At 39.5% G+C, this 18916-nt stretch overlaps 1 long non-coding RNA gene across 1 annotated transcript in view; it reads right to left on the reverse strand.

Moving 5' to 3' along the window:
- Positions 1 to 1147, reverse strand: part of LOC110208717 (uncharacterized) — a 267294-nt gene extending 266147 nt beyond the window's left edge. The window contains exon 1 of the long non-coding RNA XR_013485733.1: positions 921 to 1147. This is a non-coding gene — a long non-coding RNA (uncharacterized LOC110208717). The remainder of the gene's footprint in view (positions 1 to 920) is intronic.
- Between the last annotated feature and the right edge of the window lie 17769 nt (positions 1148 to 18916).

The following is an 18916-nucleotide window of genomic DNA, read 5'->3' on the forward strand; positions in this document are numbered from 1 at the left end:
GGGCTAGTGGGAGCCTCTGGAGCTTCCATCCCTTTTCTGTACATTCAAGTTAAACAGATGCTTTGAAAGTTTGGGCGTTGGGCGGTGGGGGGAGGATATGGGGACTGGAGTAAAGGGGAAGGGGTGCGGATGGGCGACAACAATTACATCGGTTATTCTGGATGAGTCAGGCAACTGGAAGGGATGGGAAGGCCGCTTTGAAAAAGCCTTTGGTCCACTCTGTCACCCTCTTTCATCCCTTTCCTTCTCACTGCGCAGTACCTGGGGCAGCTACTCCCCACCCCAAACTTTCGGAACTCTCCATCTATTCACTGCAGTCCCCTCCCCCCCCCCTTACAGGCAACATTCCAAGCCCAGAAGGACCACATGCACCGGACCCTCTTCTTCCCTCTTGAATCCTATTGTTGTTGGCCCTTGTTTGCATTGTACTTTGAGTTCGCAAAGCGCTCCGCAGACAGCAGTTATAGAATGCCAAGATTAAATGCTCCTCGCCCCAACCTTATCTCTTTCTCGGGCTACGTGCCCTCCCCCTAGTTCCGCCGTGTCCCAACAAAATTAAACTTTCCCAAATTAGGGACATTTAAGTCTGTTATACCCAGGGGTAGGGGGCATAGAAGAATGGGGGTAGCAAAGGGACAGGACACACTTCAGATGAGCAATCCTCAAAGCAATGCATAAAGAGCAAAGTTGGACTGGCTTTTGCTTATTAAAAACAAAACAAAGAACCTAAATCTTGCATGTTTGTGGAAGGAACAAAAGAGAAGAGAGTTAGGGAGAGAAGATACAACTTACCAACAAAACTTTGCCACTTATGACTTCTCAGTTCCCAGCAGGGCAGGGCGGGGAGGGGTTAGAGGTAGTGGGAGACTGGCCAGATAAGGGAAAAGAAAAAGAAGAGATAAACAAGGAAAGAAACTCACCTTCTTCTCCCCCCTCTTTTATCCATTTTAAAAGAGATGGTTCTCTAACTCCAGTTCCTAAAGCCCCCGAATTTGTTGGGTGCCTAGCACTGGAGAGAGTCTCTCCAGCAAAGTTGTGAGAGGAGAGATAACCAGGCGTCAGAGGAGGAGGATGGAGAGAGTTCATCAGAGTTTCCCCTTTTGTTCCAAGTCCCCGAGCAGACAAAGAGCCGGCGAGCGGCAGCAGGTTTCTCCCTCTCACCCCCTTCTTCCTCTTTCCCTCCCTCACTCTCCTCCCCGCCACCCTCCCTCTTCCCCACATCATCCAGCCCCTGAGTGTAGCCAAAGAAGCAACTCAGGTCTGCCTCTGTCCTCCCCTATTTTCTTCAGTCTATTACCACTGCAACTTTCCCCGCAACCCGCGTTTTCTATGACCTCTTCTTCAAAACTTCCCTCTAAGTGAACATTGTGCCTCTCCCCTCCCTCCCCAGCCCTCTCGCCAAGCCTCTCGCCCTTCCCTCCCTTTCCCTCCCGTCCTCAATAAAATTAAGGGGGGGGGGACTCTGAAATCATTATTTCCGGTAGATGCACCTCTTTGTCTGGATTCCCCCCGACAGTCAATGAGAACAATCCCCCCTGGTATCGGATTTCGGCCAGTTTTTTATCATCCCAGGGGACCAAATGCTGAGTGGGAGAAAAACCAAATACAGAAAGATAAAACTGCATAAGCAATAAGGGGAGAATGGAAGCATATTCTCCCAACTTCTAGACTCGCCCCCCCATCTCACACACAAACACACGCACACCCCAAACACGCCCCCTGTCCTGCTCTCCCTAAAGAAAAATGCTAAAGGAGCAAGAAGGTTTGAAAAGTAGGATGGCTCCCGCCTCCCCCTTCCCAGTCCCCTTTACTTTGGAAGGACCTAGCGATCTTCAGAACAAAGCCCGTACCACAGTTGCCCCGCAGCTACAGCAGGGACCCCTCCACCCCACTCTCCATCCCTTTCTGGATACCTGTTGCTCAAGTAGCCGCTGAGATCCGACAGGCTTCGCAGTTCGCAAAATTCCAGCTACTCTTCCAACCCCGCGCCCCTCACCCTTTTCCATTATTCCCCCTCAAACTTCAGCCAGTAATGAGAGGATTCTCTTTTAAAGTACACAGTTCTCAACTCCTGCTCGCGGGACCCGTACCCCCCAGCCTTAGTCCTTCAATGCTGAGGCGCTAACAGAGTTGTTCTGGTCACAAAGGGACAAGTCCTAAGCGTCCTCCCCCAGCCTCCCTTCCCACCCCTGTACATCCTCAGACATCATCCCCACTAGCTCCCACTTGCCCAAGGGCAAACTAGGCATCCATGAACTGGACGTTTGCCTGACCTTCCCTCTGCTTTTCCCACCCTTGGGCTCAATCTCTACTCCGTACAGTGTAGACGAAGGACCCCTGCCTCAGTCCTACCCCTGTCCCTTAATTGCTCACCCCAACGCAACTAGGCTACCTCCCTGAGTAAGAGTGAGTACAGGGCTAACTTTGCTCCCCCGATTTTTGAAAAGGCAATGAAGTAGAGTGGGATGCAGGGATGTGGTGCGGTAGGAAGGGGGTGAGGGTGGAGAAACAATTTCGTAACAGGAGGAAAGAATTCTCCAAAGCAAATTGCCACTCACCTTCACGGAGGTGTCATGCACATACCTTCACCCCGCCCCCCGCCCCTTTCCTCTGAGCTCCCGGATCTTTCGTGTGCGGTCTGATTTGGGTGCGTGCGTACTTTTCGAGGATCTGTGGACAGTTTTGTTTGGTTTAGTTTTCTTGAGGGGGTGGAATGGATTTTTGAGATGGGACGGCGTAAGGAAAGTGGGGAGGGGGTGGAAAGGCAAGAAAAGGGAAAGGGGGAGTAAATGTTAATTGTTGCTTTCTAGACGTCTTCACTCCAGCTCACTCTGTCCCACTGCTTGGTTCAGTGACTTTCCAAAGGTCTCTCCCCTAAAGCAGAACAAAGAAGCTGGGAAGAGCTCGGTTCTCCCTCTCCTCAGCTATCTAATTTTCACGTGCTCATGAATCTTTGCAACTTTACTACCTAACTTCCACTGGAGTGCCGGAGAGCGCTCAGAGTTATGTTATCCTCCCCGCGCATCCCAGACAATAAACGCCCCTACCTCCCGCGCTCCAATGTCTGACAATGGAAGGATCGCGGAGAGAAGTCGAAAGTATGGGGCGGGGTGGAGGTGGGGGCGGGGGGCGCGATGCTACAAAAAGTTGCAAGAAGAAGCAACTAATCTCCCTCTTGCCAGTTTCAACGCGAATATTTCCTAAATTTGGGTTGATGTGCGGGGGCAGGGAGGAGGGAGGAGAAAGAATTGTTCATCAGATGAAAAGACAGAGGTGTGTGTGCGTGTGTGTGTGTGTGTGTGTGTGTGTGGTGTGTGTGTGTGTGTGTGTGTGTGTGTTAGCTCCAACGTTGCTGTGCACGGATCCCGCCCCGTCGGGACTTTAGCAAGGGAGAACAACAACCCTGAAAGGATAAACTACTGGAGGTGGGAAACTTCACTTTACTATTACCGACCCAACCCCCAAACTTGTGAAAAGATAGTTAAAGCCCCTGCAGAATCCTGCCGCCAGTAAAGTCCTTTTATTGGAGTTAAAAGTTCTCCTGGCCAGCCACCTTTTAAATTAAGGTTCAGGCTCCTTTAGAATCCTGATTTCTCCTTATTAACTCATTCCAGTCACCTTAATGCTGTAAAACTTCTAAAGAAGGAAGGACAGGGGTATATGGCCATAACTCCCTCCCATCTTTAAAAATGACCATCCTTTGGTAAATTCAGGCCAACTAAGAAGACTTATTTGTCAAGAGTACAGAAGTTATCTTGCTCCAAGGAATATTTCCATAAGTTCTCCAGTTCCTTCCTCTTCATTTGATAAGATCTATGTGAGAATGAATGATCAATCTAGAAGGAAATTACTGTTCTTCCCCTCCCAACCCCCCACAAAAAGTTTATTGAGGAAATGATCCGACAAATCTTCTATGATCTAAACGATGCCCAGTCCTACAATGATTTCTAATGGTTTAAGATGTTGATGCTCTTAAAACACCTCTTGTCTGAGCTTTATAGCTTCTCTCCCTTTCCTTCTACCCCTCCCCCACCTCGCGGGCCAAACGTCCTTTTGCTGAGTAAAAGGTGCTGCTTTGATTAGTATGGATTCAAAAAAGGCTTTCCCTTTCCCATCCTCCTCAGAGAGATAGCAGGGAATAGTGGCCTATCCTTCTGTATATACTTAGAAGTCAGAAGACCCAGGTTCTAGTCCTGACCTTAACACTTACCAGGCATGTGACAGACTGGTGTGACAATGTGTTGGTTTCAAATGTGTCCTTGTTTGAAGTTACAAGCACAACTATTTTGGAAATCACAATACAGGAAACATCCACATAAGAGATTTAGTTGAGACTGAAGAAGACTCTGAGTTGCCCTGCTCAGATACCCATGTTTTTCATCATTTAATGAAAATTTACAAAATAAAATACAGTGGGAAATAACCTTGTTTCTGACATGCTAAATCGCAGAAGAGTTGGACTTTAACATTCTTATATCTGAAACACCTTTCTTCAGATTTGATGCAGGGGAAAAACAATACAATGGGGGGTAATAAAAGTGCCACTTTTTATTTTTCTTGAGTTGGAAGAGATTTAAAAGGCATTTAACCCGATTTCTTGTCACAGTGAAGGACAGTGATAAATTCAGACTATACAAATCAATCCCCTCCAGTGTTTATATGAATGAATGAATGAAAATTAAGTATTTACTATATACCAAGCACTATACTAAGCACTGGGGATATGGAGAGACAATCAAGCTCATTCCTGTTCTCAAGGTGCTCACATTTCTAAGTAAGGAACACAATACATATATGAAGGTGCAGTTGCAGGGCATATGGAAAGCCCCAGTGGTCTTTAGGGTTAGCAGCAGAGTAAATGGCAAGGACAATTACATATGAACTATTCTTTAAGATTTCTACTGAGGAAAAAACTTTCTATTAAATAACTCTGCTAAAAGTCTGATGTACAAAAATCTATACAGACATGACATAAATATATGCTTAAGATTGATTTCCCAACAGACAAGTGGTCAAAGGACATGAACAATTAATTATAAAAGAAAGAATTCAAACTATCAAATGTCACCTGAAAAATACAAAATTAGAAAAATTTAAATTACAACATCTTAGATACCACTCACTTAAAAACCTTCAAGGTAAGTAAGATATTAAAGATTGGAAAATTCATTGTTGGAAGCTGCAGTGCTAATTCCCTGCTGATGGGGCTGTGAATTGACTCAAAAGTTCTAGAGAACAATTCAAAATTATGCAAAGAAAGTGAGTAAATTGTTCATACCCCTTGACCCAGAGATTTCATTACTAAGACAATATACCCTAAGGAGATTACTGATAGCAAGAAGAAAAAACCCTGTGTATAAAAGTGTCCATAGTACCATTATTTGTAACAACAAAGAGCAAAGAGTTGGAAACAAAATATGTTTATCTGAGGAATGGTAAACAAATTATGGAATATAAATGCAATGGAATATTATTGCATTGTAAGTAATTATGAATATTAAGAATTCAAATAAACAAAGGAAGATTATGGAAAGACAAAATACAGAAAATATAGGAAAAAGGATACAATACGCAATGATAACAACGATGAGAATGAAGTCAGCATAGAAAGGCATGGAGCATTAAAGTTAATACCATACTGCCAAAGTGAAAAGACAAACCTTTTCTTTGTGTTAATAACCCATAATGTTTTCTGTCTCAGGAACCGAACTTTGGAAATGGGATTATTATGGCATTTGTTAGAAATTATCTATTGATTTGGAATTATGCAAGAAAAGTTTTTAAGTGTCAGTGCTCTTTGTATCAACAATGTATCTCAAATACAACAAAGGCCAAAAAAAAAAAAGGAATGGTCCCTTAAATACTGAGATGTTCGTAGTCTTCTTTTTGTGGTAGCCAAAAAAAAAAACTGGCCATCAGTTGAGAAAAGGTTGAGCAAATTGTGGTAATTAATATAGCAGGATTATTTTTGTGCTGTAAGAAAGGATGAACATGATCAGTTCAGAGAAACAAAGGAATGCTTGTACAAAATGATGCAGTCAACTAAGCAGTACCTGGAGAATAATGCATATAAGGTGTAAGTAAGGCAGCATCATGGTGCAGCGGGGAGAGTATCAAATTTAAAATTACAGAGACCTGGGTTTGAATCCTGCCTTAGACACTTTCTTATTTTGTGACACCGGAAAAGTAATTTACTTTCATAGGTCTGTTTTCTTATTTGTAAAATGAGAGGGCTGTATTCTTTGATTTCTAAGTTCCTTTCTAGCTTTAAGTGTATCATTCTATGACCCTATTCCAGCAGCTAGGTGGTGCACTGGGTTTGGAATAAGAAAGACTCATCTTCATGAGTTCAAATCCAGCCTCAGACACTTACTAGTGTGACCTGGGCAAGTCACTTATCCCTGTTTGCCTTAGTTCCTTATCTGTAAAATGAGCTGGAGGAAGAAATGGCAAACCACTCTAGTATCCTTGCCAAGAAAAACCCAAAATGGAGTAACAGAGTTGGACAAGATTCAACAACAACAACAAATGACTCTATGCATTAAAAAGTCAATTGAATTCAGAATAAATGCAATGATCAATATTGAATCTAGAGGTCAGATGATGGATAAATAATGTGACAGATTTGGGCAGACACAGTTACTATACTGGTCATTTTTACTTAACTGTATTTCTTTGTTTTGAGAAGTTCAGAGTTGGAAATAGGGGGAAAGATAGTAAAATAATTATGTTTAAAAATATCAACAAGAAAAGTTTTAAGCAAAGTCTATTTTGTCAAAAAGGTGTCAATTAATTTAGATATAATAATAAAAATGAAATTTCTAATAAAAGAGATTTTATAATTTTTTAGGCAAATGGTTCAGAGTCCATTGACCAATTATGCAAATCCTTTTCTTAACATCATTTACCTCTGTCACTATTTTCATCCATTATTTGGGTTATTGCTCTAGAAGTTAGATGGTCTTTGACTCTAGACTCTGAAGTCTCTTGCAGCTCTGAGATACCTGTCCTTCCCTAAGTAATGGAGGTCAATTAGTCGGTAGATACTCTCACTACTATAGACAATTGTCACAAATTTCAACTCCCCTACCTTCTCCTCTCCATTTCACTTTCACTCAGTCATTTGCACTTGTTTTGTTCAACATGCAAGTACTTTTGATTTCTGGTTTTGGAAAAATTTGCAAATTTGGCTTGAATCCCTCCCACATTTCCTTCCTTCCTATTTATTCTAGACTATGAGGAAATTTGCTTTTACACATGTTACTAGCAGTGACAACTAATGGTGGCTGGGAAGACAGAGTGGAACAATCTCCCTCTCCTTCACCATGAACCCATGCATGTGAAAATTGGACTGGTTTAATTCTGATGTAAAAGAGAGGGAAATCCTGGACTCTGAAGAGAGGTTAAGTTCATTTTCTCACATCTTCTGCTCATTAGACCCTCACACTGTTGTCCTAGGGATAGCTTGCTTATATTGGTGGTTTGTGTTCATTTCAAGGATCTCCTTAAGGGAAGAATAGAAATGTATTTGATGTATAATATAAATCAGATATGGAGCAGGTATTTGTTTCCTATACATGAAAGAAATGCAGATTTCATATTATGTTCTCTCACTAACACAAAGGCTTAAAATAGCATTCAGATAGATGATAGATAAATGGAAGATAGACGAGATGTTAGATAGATGGATGGATGAAGAGCCTACTATGTGCCAGGCTTTGTACTAAATGTTGAGGCTCCAAATAAAAGCAAGCAAAACAGTCCCTGCCCTCAAGAAGCTCACATTCTAATGGGAGAAGATAGTAGCTAAAGGGAAGCTGGAGAGGAGATAAGGTACATCTGCAGTAGAATGGCTGGAGATGCCCTGGAAGTGTGATGGACCCTTGGAACCAAATAAGATAAAGCCAAACTCTGGCTTCTTACAGACTTAGAGGGGTGGAGTCCCATTCTCAAGTGAGAAGGAAGTAGAAATGATGGCCTGAATAGAATTAGATGGCATGGCTGGACAAGTACAGGAAATATGAAAATTCAATAATTTAACTTCTTACTACAGTTATACTCTCTGAGGATGTTGATACTTGAACCTTATCAAGACATAAAGTAGGATTGCTGAAAAGACATTGTAACATTTCTAGTTAGCTCTTTAATGTTTCCCTCAAAATCCTGTCTATTGGCCAGCCAGGCTAGGGATTGGCTGTCTTGTTGGTATTCATCTTCTCCACTGTAGAAACTTCTACTGTTGCCAGTCAAGGTAAGCTTCCACCTGATGTGCTCAAGACCTCAGATTCACAGGGTGGCCTCCAGGCCTGGATACATATATATAGATATTCATCCAACCAGACTCAAGCAAAGAAACACAAACATGAAGAAGCAGCACAAAATTCAGGCTCCAAAGTTTGTCATTTCTGCTGAAGTAGGGGAGTGAAGGGAAAATAAGCCCTTTTTCCTATCCCTTTCAGGATATCTACTCAGGAGAGAGCCAAGGAAAGGGTTGAACTACTATCATTTTAAAAGGTCCACTGAATCACTACCTCTTCCTCCTCAATGTCCAATGAGAGGATTCCTTCCTAATATCAAAGTGCTAGGCCCCCTCAGCACAAAGCCACTTATGCAGGCAGCCTGAAGCAGTCAGGAATTTCACTGTCCCCAAAGTGCTAAGTGCAAAGTTAATATCTGGGGTCAGTCAGTAACAGAAAAGGCAGCTCCAACTCTGTTCCATAGGTTGCCTTTTTACACTAATCTAATGCTTCTTGTCCAACAGAGATTTAGAAGCAATTGTGCGGCACCCAAGAAGAAAGTAGAACTGAACACTAGCGAAAGCTTGTTTTATATTTGTCTTATTAGCACAGTCTCTGGTACATAGTAGCACTTACCACATGCTTGTTTCTCATTGCCTTTCCTAGAAACGATCAGCTTTGCAACACCAATTTTCTCTATAAGTTACTAATTTTTGGAATCCTTTCAACTAAGATTTCAAGCTTGCTGAATCTATCTTTTTAAGTCCTTTATCTCCTTCTGTTCTCTAATTTCACCACTTACCTTGGGGTCCGCCATTGTTTTTGTCTGTTTCATGAATTTTCATTAAAGCAGAGAAAAGGAAGAAGCAGATTTTTGTGAATGACTTTCTATAGCAAACCATATCTTGACTGACCCACAACTGAAATAGGGGTAGAGAGAATGTAAGATCCACTGTATTGTTGCTTATTGGTTTTAAGAGAATATTTGACTCAGTAGTGTCAAATGAAGCTTTGACAGCTCTTCTCAAACCAGATACCTCCCATGCATCTATTAAGACCCTGTAAGAATCTATGACAAATGCAATTAAGGAGATAATTTTGTTCAACAAATATAAGTTTCATATCCATATCACATAAGGTGCTAAACAGGAATAAATATACTCACCTAAATTATTCATTGTTGTTGTGGCAAACATCCTGTGTAAATTCTGAACAAAGGAAGGATTCTTTATTGTTGACAAGATTCTCCAAATATCTCTTATTTTAGGAAACATTTTAAGCCTTGGGCTACTGCAAAGTCTCCTCAATGAAATCTACATGTGAAAGGGATAAGCATGCAATAGAAAAAAACATGAAATGCAGCCAGATGGAAAGCCCAGTGTGTTAATATGAGCAGAAGTAGTAATGATAATAACTAGCATTTATATTGTATTTATAAAGTTTGCAAAGTACATATCTTAATTCATTTGAGTTAGGTATTATGTCCATAGATATGTATATCTTTGATAGATGGATGACATTGTAGATGGACAATCAATCAGAATCAAGTAATCTTGAATTACTTGGCCCAGAATCAAGTTATAGGAGGAAGAGATCAGGCTAGATAACATTGGAAAATGATGTAGGATATTAAGTAACAAACAGCACCAAACTACTCACCATACTTTAAAAGCCCATCTCTTTAACACCAGTGTTTTCCCATGGATTCTATATAGACATAAATCATGGAATGTCAGGATCTCAAAGCTACAATTATTGTGTACTGAGAAGGCATTAGAAAGATGCATGGCAATTATAAAATGTTATCAAACCACAAGGTGCTCTCAAGAAGTGGAGCAAAAGACATGATCAGGGATTATTTGTTTAGAAAAGGAGGTGGACAGAAATGTAGTGAAAATGAGAAACAACAGTAAACTACCTACATACTATATTGGAAGTAATAGAAAGGCTTCTAGCACATTGAGTAGATCTTTATGCAGGACTTAACAGGGAAAGCTAGATAATACTTACATAGAGCAAGAAGGAGTTTTAATCTACATTCATTTAGAAACAGAGAATCAGAATTCAAGAGATTGAAGAAACTTAGAGACCAGCTACTACAATCCCTGTTTTACAGATGAGGAAATTGGAGAGATGAATCAATTTGCCTAAGCTTCTATGAAAGCTGAAGCAGAATGCACATGCAAACCCAGGATGCAAACCCAAGTCTCCTGACTCACAGGTCACATCTCTTTTTATTTGACCTCTAGGGAAGGACGTGCACCCTGAGGGATAAAAAAGAATCACTACTGACCCAATCCTCTTTACTATTATGCTATAATATACTATGCTAGTCTAGTGGAGAGGAGATAATTAGGGACCTCAATCGACTAAGTTCCCCCTAGTTTACTTGATGAAATTATAAGATGTTAAGGGCAGTGTTAGAATGTTAAGATCTTAAGAAATATAAAGAAGTGTTTGTGCCTTGTTGTTCCTTTAGAAGGCTGAAAAAGCTCTTCCATCAGTTTGATGGAATTACAAGGTGGCTAGCCATTGACTGCTGTAGGAACAGCTGGGTGATGAAGTAGATAAAAAGCAGAGCCTGGAGTCAGGAAGACTCATCTTCCTGAGTTCAAGTTTGGCCTCAGATATGTTAGTTATGTGACCCTGGGCAAGTCACTTGACCCTATTTGCCTCAGTTTCCTCATCTGTAAAATGAGCTGGAGAAAGAAATGGCAAACTACTCCAGTCTCTTTGCCAAGAAAACCCCAATTAGGGTCACAGTCAGACACAATCAAAACAACTACTGAACAACAACAACAATAACACATTAGCTAAAGGATCTGTCAAACCTTGGGTAGCCACTCTAGACACAATTTCTAAAGAGTTAGTTGAGGGCATCCCCTCTGACAATCAAGGAGAGAACCAGAGGAAGAACCCTGTTCTTGAAAGCCTTTGTTTTTGTCCTTCTCCTTTCTTCTTCTGGGGTTGGGGGGCAGAATAGAGAGAGAAGGAAAGAAACATGAAAATGATATGGTAAGAGAAAGAACATGAGGGTCCTGTAGCATTAGAGGCATGAGTTGCTTTGGCCACTTATGTTTGCTAAATATATGCCTCTCCACTCTTCTGTGCATGCCCACCCTTTCCATTCATACTGCACATATTTGTGAGAATGCAGCCAAGTTTAGAGGAATGAGGTTGTTTTGTTATTTTAGTGTTCATTCTATGACATTTCAGCGAATATCTTTGCTTTGAGCTAATTGTGTCAACTGCCTGGCTATTAAAAATAAATATATTCAAGAACTGTAGTTTTAGGAGTACTTTGCATTTTGAACCTCGGGCAGTCATCTTCCAGGGCACTCAACCTGTGAGCACCAGTTGGTGGGGAAGGGTATCCTGAAGGGGTTGCTGCACTATTCTGATATTGTATATACTATTGACACTGCACTGCCTAGCCACATATTCATCTTGGTTGGAATTATGTCTAGGGGCACATGAAATTTACCTGGCTTTTAATACAAGGTAGAACTTTCATACTTAAAAAAAATAATCTCCCTCCACTATACCTGCTTTCCCAAGTGAAATTCCTTTTTATTTTCAAGTCCTGTGACTTGATCTAATGGTAGAAAAAGCACTGTCCACTGAGGTACCACATCACACCTATCAGATTGGCTAACATGATAAAACAGGACAATGATAAATGTTGGAGAAGATGTGGGAAAATTGGAACACTAATACATTGTTGGTGGAGTTGTGAACTGATCCAACCATTCTGGAGAGCAATTTGAAACTATGCTCAAGGGGCTATAAAATTGTGCATGCCCTTTGACCCAATAATACGACTCCTAGGTCTGTATCCCAAAGAGGTCATAAAAATGAGAAAAGGACCCACATGTACAAAAATATTTATAGTAGCTCTTATTGTGGTGGCAAGGAATTGGAAATTGAAGGGATGCCCACCAATTGGGGAATGGCTGAACAAGTTGTGCTATATGAATGTAATGGAATACTATTGTGCTATAAGAAATGATGAGCAGGTCAACTTCAGAAAAACCTACAGACTTATATAAACTGTTGCTGAGTAAAATGAACAGAACCAGGAGAATATTGTACACAGTAACAGCCACACTGTGTGATGACTGACTCTAACTTGGCTGTTCTCATCAATGCAAGGATCTAAGACAACTCCAAAAGATTCGCGATGGAAAATGCTGTCTATATCCAGAGAAAGAACTAAGGAGTCTGAATGCAGATGGAAGCATACTATTTGATCTTCTTTTCCTTTGTTTTCTGTTTTGTTTTGTTTTGTTGCTTCACTCTCATGGTTCCTCCCATTAGTTCTAATTGTTCTATACATCATGACTAATGGGAAAATATGCTTAGTATGAATGTATAAGTAGAGCCTATATCAGATTGCACACCGTCTTGGGGGAGGGGGATGGAAGGAGAGTGAGGGGGAGAAAATTTAAAACTCAAAATCTTATGGAAGTGAATGTTGAAAACTCAAAATAAAATAAATTAATTATTTTTTAAAAAAAGAAAAACACATTATCAAGTCATCAGTCATTTCTGCCATTCTATCACCCTAATGAATTGAGATTACATTTCATAACTCCTATTCACATGCAAAAATGAACATACATCTTATAATATTTCCCTGTCTTCATACCACTTAACTAGATTTGAATTTTAACTGATTCTGTTAGTTACCCCCAAGTCTCATTTACTTCTTCCTCTTGGTTTGAAGAAAGTCAGCAGCACCTTCATCAGCAAGACCCACAGGCTTTCCATGGGCCAACCAATTTTGTTCAGAAAAACTTAAATGTAAATGTGCCAATGTATTAGATATTAATACTGTGAGGATAGGGGAGGACATCAAGTTGCATCTTTAACATCTACTCTAAAGTACGGTCCTCAGGCCCAAATATCTCAAACTTTGACTGATATTCATTGGTTATCAAGCTTAGAGAAGACTGACTTACCAGAGAGGCATCATGGCATGGATAGAGAGCCAACCTTGGATCTAAGAAGATCTAAGTTCAAGTCTAGCTCTGACACATATTGAATGTGTGATCCTGGACAAGTCATTTAACAGTTCAGTCCTCTGGGCAACTCTATAATAATTAGACATTGGGGGACAGCTCAGTGGTGCAGTGAATAGAGCACTGGCCTTGGAGTCAGGAGGACCTGAGTTCAAATCCAGCCTCAGACACATAACATTCACTAGCTGTGCAACTCTGGGCAAGTCACTTAACCCCAATTGCCTCACACACACACACACAAAAGAACTAGACATTGTAGAGAAGGTGCCAATCTGCATTTGAGTTTCCATATCCAGGAGCTCCCTACACTAATGAAGTCATAGACCCACATCCTAAGTCACTATTATCCATCTATCTATCTATCCATCTATCTATCTATCTATCTACCTATCTATCTATCTATCTATCTATCTATCTATCTATCTATATCTACACATACATACTATCCTGGAAAACAGGGAATGTTTCATTGATTTAAAATGGTAGACTTACCTTTTCAGCTTCTAGAGTAGTACCATGCTATGCTTTTTGAGAAACTGAGCCAAAAGTTACCAGGTCAAAAGATGGATTCAATGTAAATGGAGTCAGATGGTCTTGAAGAATATTTCACCTAGTCTATAATACAATCTGGCAAACTACCCTCATACTTTTATAGTAATTAGAATATTCATAGTGTCCAGATTCAGGGGCGCTCTCTCTCTCTCTCTCTCTCTCTCTCTCTCTCTCTCTCTCTCTCTCTCTCTCTCTCTCTCTCTCTCTCTCTCTCTCTCTCTCTCTCTCTCTCTCTCTCTCTCTCTCTGATAAAGAAAAAAGAAAAAGGCTTCTATTAGCAGTCTTTCATTTTTAGTCTTCAAGTTGGACCTCTACCCTTCTCTTCATATTTGCTTAAAATATCAGTCATATATTTTCACTGGCTATACTTGCCAATATTATAATTTAATTTTATATTTATATTTGTTCTATTTATATATTAATTTTATATTTCTATTAATAATATATTTACATTTATATAATTTAATTTTATATATCTATATATAAGGTTTCTCCCATTACTTTTTATTTCTCTTTCTCCTATTTTTTTCTTTTTAAGATTTGGTCTCCACATCTTGTCCAGGCTTAGAGTGCAAAAGGATTACTCATAGGCCCAATCCCAGTACTGACTGGCATGGGAGCTTTGACCTGCTCTGCTTCTAAGTTGAGCCAGTTCACCTCTCCTTAAGAAACCTTGCTTTCAAGAATCACCATATTAATGCTGGACTTAGTGCAGACACCCATTTGGCTTAGCTTCCTGCTTCTGAGAACTCACAAGCTCAAGAAATCCATAAGATTCAGCCTCCACTTTAACTGGGATTAAAGGGCTTCACCACCATGTCCAGTAATTCTATTGCTTCTTAACAAAGAAGTAGGCACTTTGATTTACATACATAATATGTAATTAGATTCAATTACTGGGTTCTTTCTGACAGGAATATCTTATTCTTTTTCTGATAATTGCCTCAAAGACCTACACCTATATCTATATGGGTTTTTTTTTGATTTAGAGCTGTGTTTTTTCTGTCCAATTACTACTATAATCATCATTAATGGTCACTGAAGTCTTTTGTAACTGATCTCAGTAGCACCGCAAGACCTGGAAGTGAAGGAAATGGAGGACCAGTAGAACTAACTTTAAACTCACTCAGATCAGTCAGTAAAGCTTCCCATGGTCCTTGAACTAGAACATAAAGCATATTCACTTTTTATTATTCAACAGTTTGGGTAGAGACCCTAAGGCATTTTCTCTCTTCCCTTTTCATGTCATAGGGACATAGTGGTTATTGATACTTGGAGATTCTCATTCATTAATACATGACACCATTATGTAGATACATGGTTGATTGTATCAAACTTGGAAGGACATTAAAAGAACAGAGTACTTAAGAACCCAAGCTAAGCTGTCAATTGACAAATACCGGTTCTGCAAAACCTTTGTAGAATGTTGGAGAGACAGTATGGTTAAAGCAGGACCACTCATCACTGTAGCAATTGAAATGAAAGCTCTCTGGGTGAGTTTGAGACTGGATCAGTTTCTCATAGCCATTTCTTGTCATATATCTGGTAGCAAATGCCTCTCCAAAGGAGTAATTATGTGACAACCCAGTACTTGCACTAGTGAAAAGGAGAAAATCCATGCATTAAGATGATGCATCCAAAAGAGATTTTTTTAGGAGATAGTCTTTACAACTGGCTGGAGACAGAGGGAAAGTGCAACAGTCTTCCAAATCTGATTTCAAGGTTTGACATAATGGAATGACAGCCCTTCCAAAACATGGCAGCCCTGATTTCCATTTTGTATAAAGAATAGCCTCAGCTCTGATGCATATCAGAGGCATTCCTTTCTTTTGAGGGATTTCAAGATGGTGACTTGAGTAGACCAATATGCCATTTATTCTATCTGCTTCCAGATACAAATCGCTATTTCTACTACCATCTACAACTATTTCCATGATTTGGAATCTTTAAGCACAGTAACTGTTTGACTGAATGAGAGTACAGGACAGGTCTATTTTCCAACGTACACAAGGTTGGCAAAGAAGGAAGATATGGAGGATCTTCTCCATCATTGTGGATGTTATGTACTTGTTTGCACCCAAATGGAAGTTTCAATTGGGAAAACAGAAAAACCTCCTCAGCTTGTTTCAAGGGCAAAAAGAAAAAGAAAGCAGCAAGCAATTAAAACCAAATAGTAATATAGTAGCCAAGTAATATGGACTCAGGATCCTCCCAGGGAGTTTTGCCTCTGAATTGCCTGGCCAGTATGTCCATGAGTTGCTCTCTCAGAGTAACAATCAAAGATCTTACGGTGTTTATGCCATTTCCCCTTGGGATTCTACAACATAAATCTCAGAGTCTGTAGAGAAAGGGCAATCAGATTCCAATACATAAAAATACTAATGGGGGGAGGGGAAGGCCTTAATTATTAATGTAGTCATGTATAAATGTGTATGCATGTACGTATTTTCTAAGAAGCAATATCAATTTATTTCCATTCCCCAGAATGAAGGAAGATAGCACTTGCAGTTACAAAATTCTATTGTAAGAAGTAAACATATCCTTATATACGTACAAGAACAGTCATAAAAACCACAAGCCAAACACTAAAAAAATTAATCATAGAGATCATAGTCTACCACCAACCATGGTACAATCAAAGGGGGCTGGATTTAGCCCCAAAGACTTTAAATTATAAAATGTATCATACTATATGTATATATCATATGTTGACATATGTAATGATATATTGCATATGTACACATATTACATATATCACTTGCTATCTGTGAGACTTTGTTCAATTCTCTTCTACTAACACCAATTTCCTCATCTGTAAATGAACAAGGTTGGACTAGATGATTTTTAGGATGCCTTCTAACACTCATTCCATGATCCTAGGAGTATTGACCCCAAGAATATAGAATTTCTCATTACCTGGCCACATTCAAAGAATTGCTGAGCTCTGAAGACTTCCAGGTTGCACTGGCTACAATCAAGTCAGTGTTATTGCCATCACTGCAAAGCTTCTCAATGCTTTTTCTCCTGGATAAATGAGAGCTGAATCCTAGTGTGTCATTTGAAGATTTTGGGGATGAAAAATGTGAACAGGATATGGAGGACTTGGTCAGCTGCAGGAGTGGAGTGGAAAAATAGGCACGAGATATATATGGCTAGTTACCAGAAATAGGAGAATTAATTTCAGAGAGGTACAACTCTCCTAATGCTTAGAACTTTCCTGAGGAGTTTTTTTTTCCTTCCCTATTGACATAACAATCTATGGGTGATTGTGCCCATTTGTGTATTGAGGTAAGGGACGGAGAAGATAAAAATGTTTCTACTGTTTGATTTTTTTTCTATTATTTTACTTTATCCCTCCACAAATGTCTACAATAATGCTTCAGTGTGGCATGGAAGTAGACTTTGGTCCAGCTATGCCAACACAATGTAGCCTCTGACAGATTCTAACATTCTGGAATATTTTGATTACAGTTTCAAAAATAGGAGGAACCTAGCTATGGAGGCACAGAGAGGTAAATCACTAGTGGGTTCATTACTACATGATGAATTATTTGGTCATGGAAGTCCATAAAACCAAGAAAGATATAAAATGGTCTTCAGGCCTGTATGGCTCTCCCTTCTGCTTCTAATATTAGCAGAGTATCAGAAAAGAAGGCAGAAAGTGTGATGAGAAATAGTTTTCAGATTGTCAATAAGCATTAATTTAGCCATTGGCACTTTAAGTGAGAGATACTTTGCAATTCTGTCTTAATTAAATGAACTATCTGTCACTCTTGGCAGATGACATGATGATATACTTAGAAAATCCTAGAGAATCAAGTAAAAAACTACTTGAAATAATAAACAACTTTAGCAAAGTTGCAGGCTATAAAATAAACCCACATAAATCATCAGCATTTCTATATATTACCAACAAAGCCCAACAGCAAGAGATAGAAAGAGAAATCCCATTTAAACTTACTGTAGACATTATAAAATATTTAGGAGTCTACCTCCTGAAACAAACCCAGGAACTCTATGAACACAATTACAAAACACTTTTCACACAAATAAAATCAGATCTAAATAATTGGAAAAACATCAGTTGCTCATGGGTAGGCTGAGCTAATACAATAAAAATGACAATCCTACCTAAGCTAATTTACTTATTCAGTGCCATACCAATCAAACTACCAAAAAATTATTTTATAGAGTTAGAAAAAATAATAAGATAAATTTGGAAGAACAAGAGGTTCAGAATATCAAAGGAACTAATGAAAAGAAATGCAGGGGAAGGTTGCCTAGCAATTCCAGGTCTTAAATTGTGTTATAAAGCAGCAATCATCAAAACTGCTTGGTACTGGCTAAGAAATAGAGTGGGGGATCAGTGGAATAGATTAAATATGCAAGACACAGTAGTCAATGACTATAGTAATCTATTATTTGATAAACCCAAAGACCCCAGCTTCTGGGATAAGAACCACTCTTTGAAAAAAACTGCTGGGAAAACTGGAAAAGAGTATGGCAGAAACTAGGCATAGACCCAAATCTCACACCATATACCAAAATAAAGTCAAAATGGGTTCATGACTTAGATATAAAGGCTGATACTATAAGCAAACTGGGAAAACAAGGAATAGTTTACCTATCAGATCTATGGAAAACAGAAGAATTCATGACCAAACAGGAGATAGAGAACATTACAAAAAGCAAAATGGATAATTTTGATTACATTAAATTGAAAAGTTTTTGCACAAACAAAGCCAATGCAACTAAGATTAGAAGGAAGGTAGAAAATTGGGAAAGAATTTTTACAACCAGTGTCTCTGATAAGGGCCTCATTTCTAAAATATATAGAGAATTAAGACAAATTTATAAGACTACAAGCCATTCCCCAATTGATAAATGGTCAAAGGATATGAACAGAGAGTTCTCAGATGAAGAAATTAAAGCCATCTATAGTCATATGAAAAAATGCTCTAAATCATTATTGATTAGAGAAATGCAAATCAAAACAACTCTGAGGTACCACATCACACCTGTCAGATCGGCCAACATGACAAAACAGGAAAATGATAAATGTTGGAGAAGATGTGGGAAAATTGGAACACTAATGCATCATTGGTG

Source organism: Phascolarctos cinereus, unplaced genomic scaffold (genome assembly GCF_003287225.1).
Source record: "Phascolarctos cinereus isolate Bilbo 61053 unplaced genomic scaffold, phaCin_HiC Scaffold_4;HRSCAF=312, whole genome shotgun sequence".
NCBI classification, from domain to species: Eukaryota; Metazoa; Chordata; class Mammalia; order Diprotodontia; family Phascolarctidae; genus Phascolarctos; species Phascolarctos cinereus.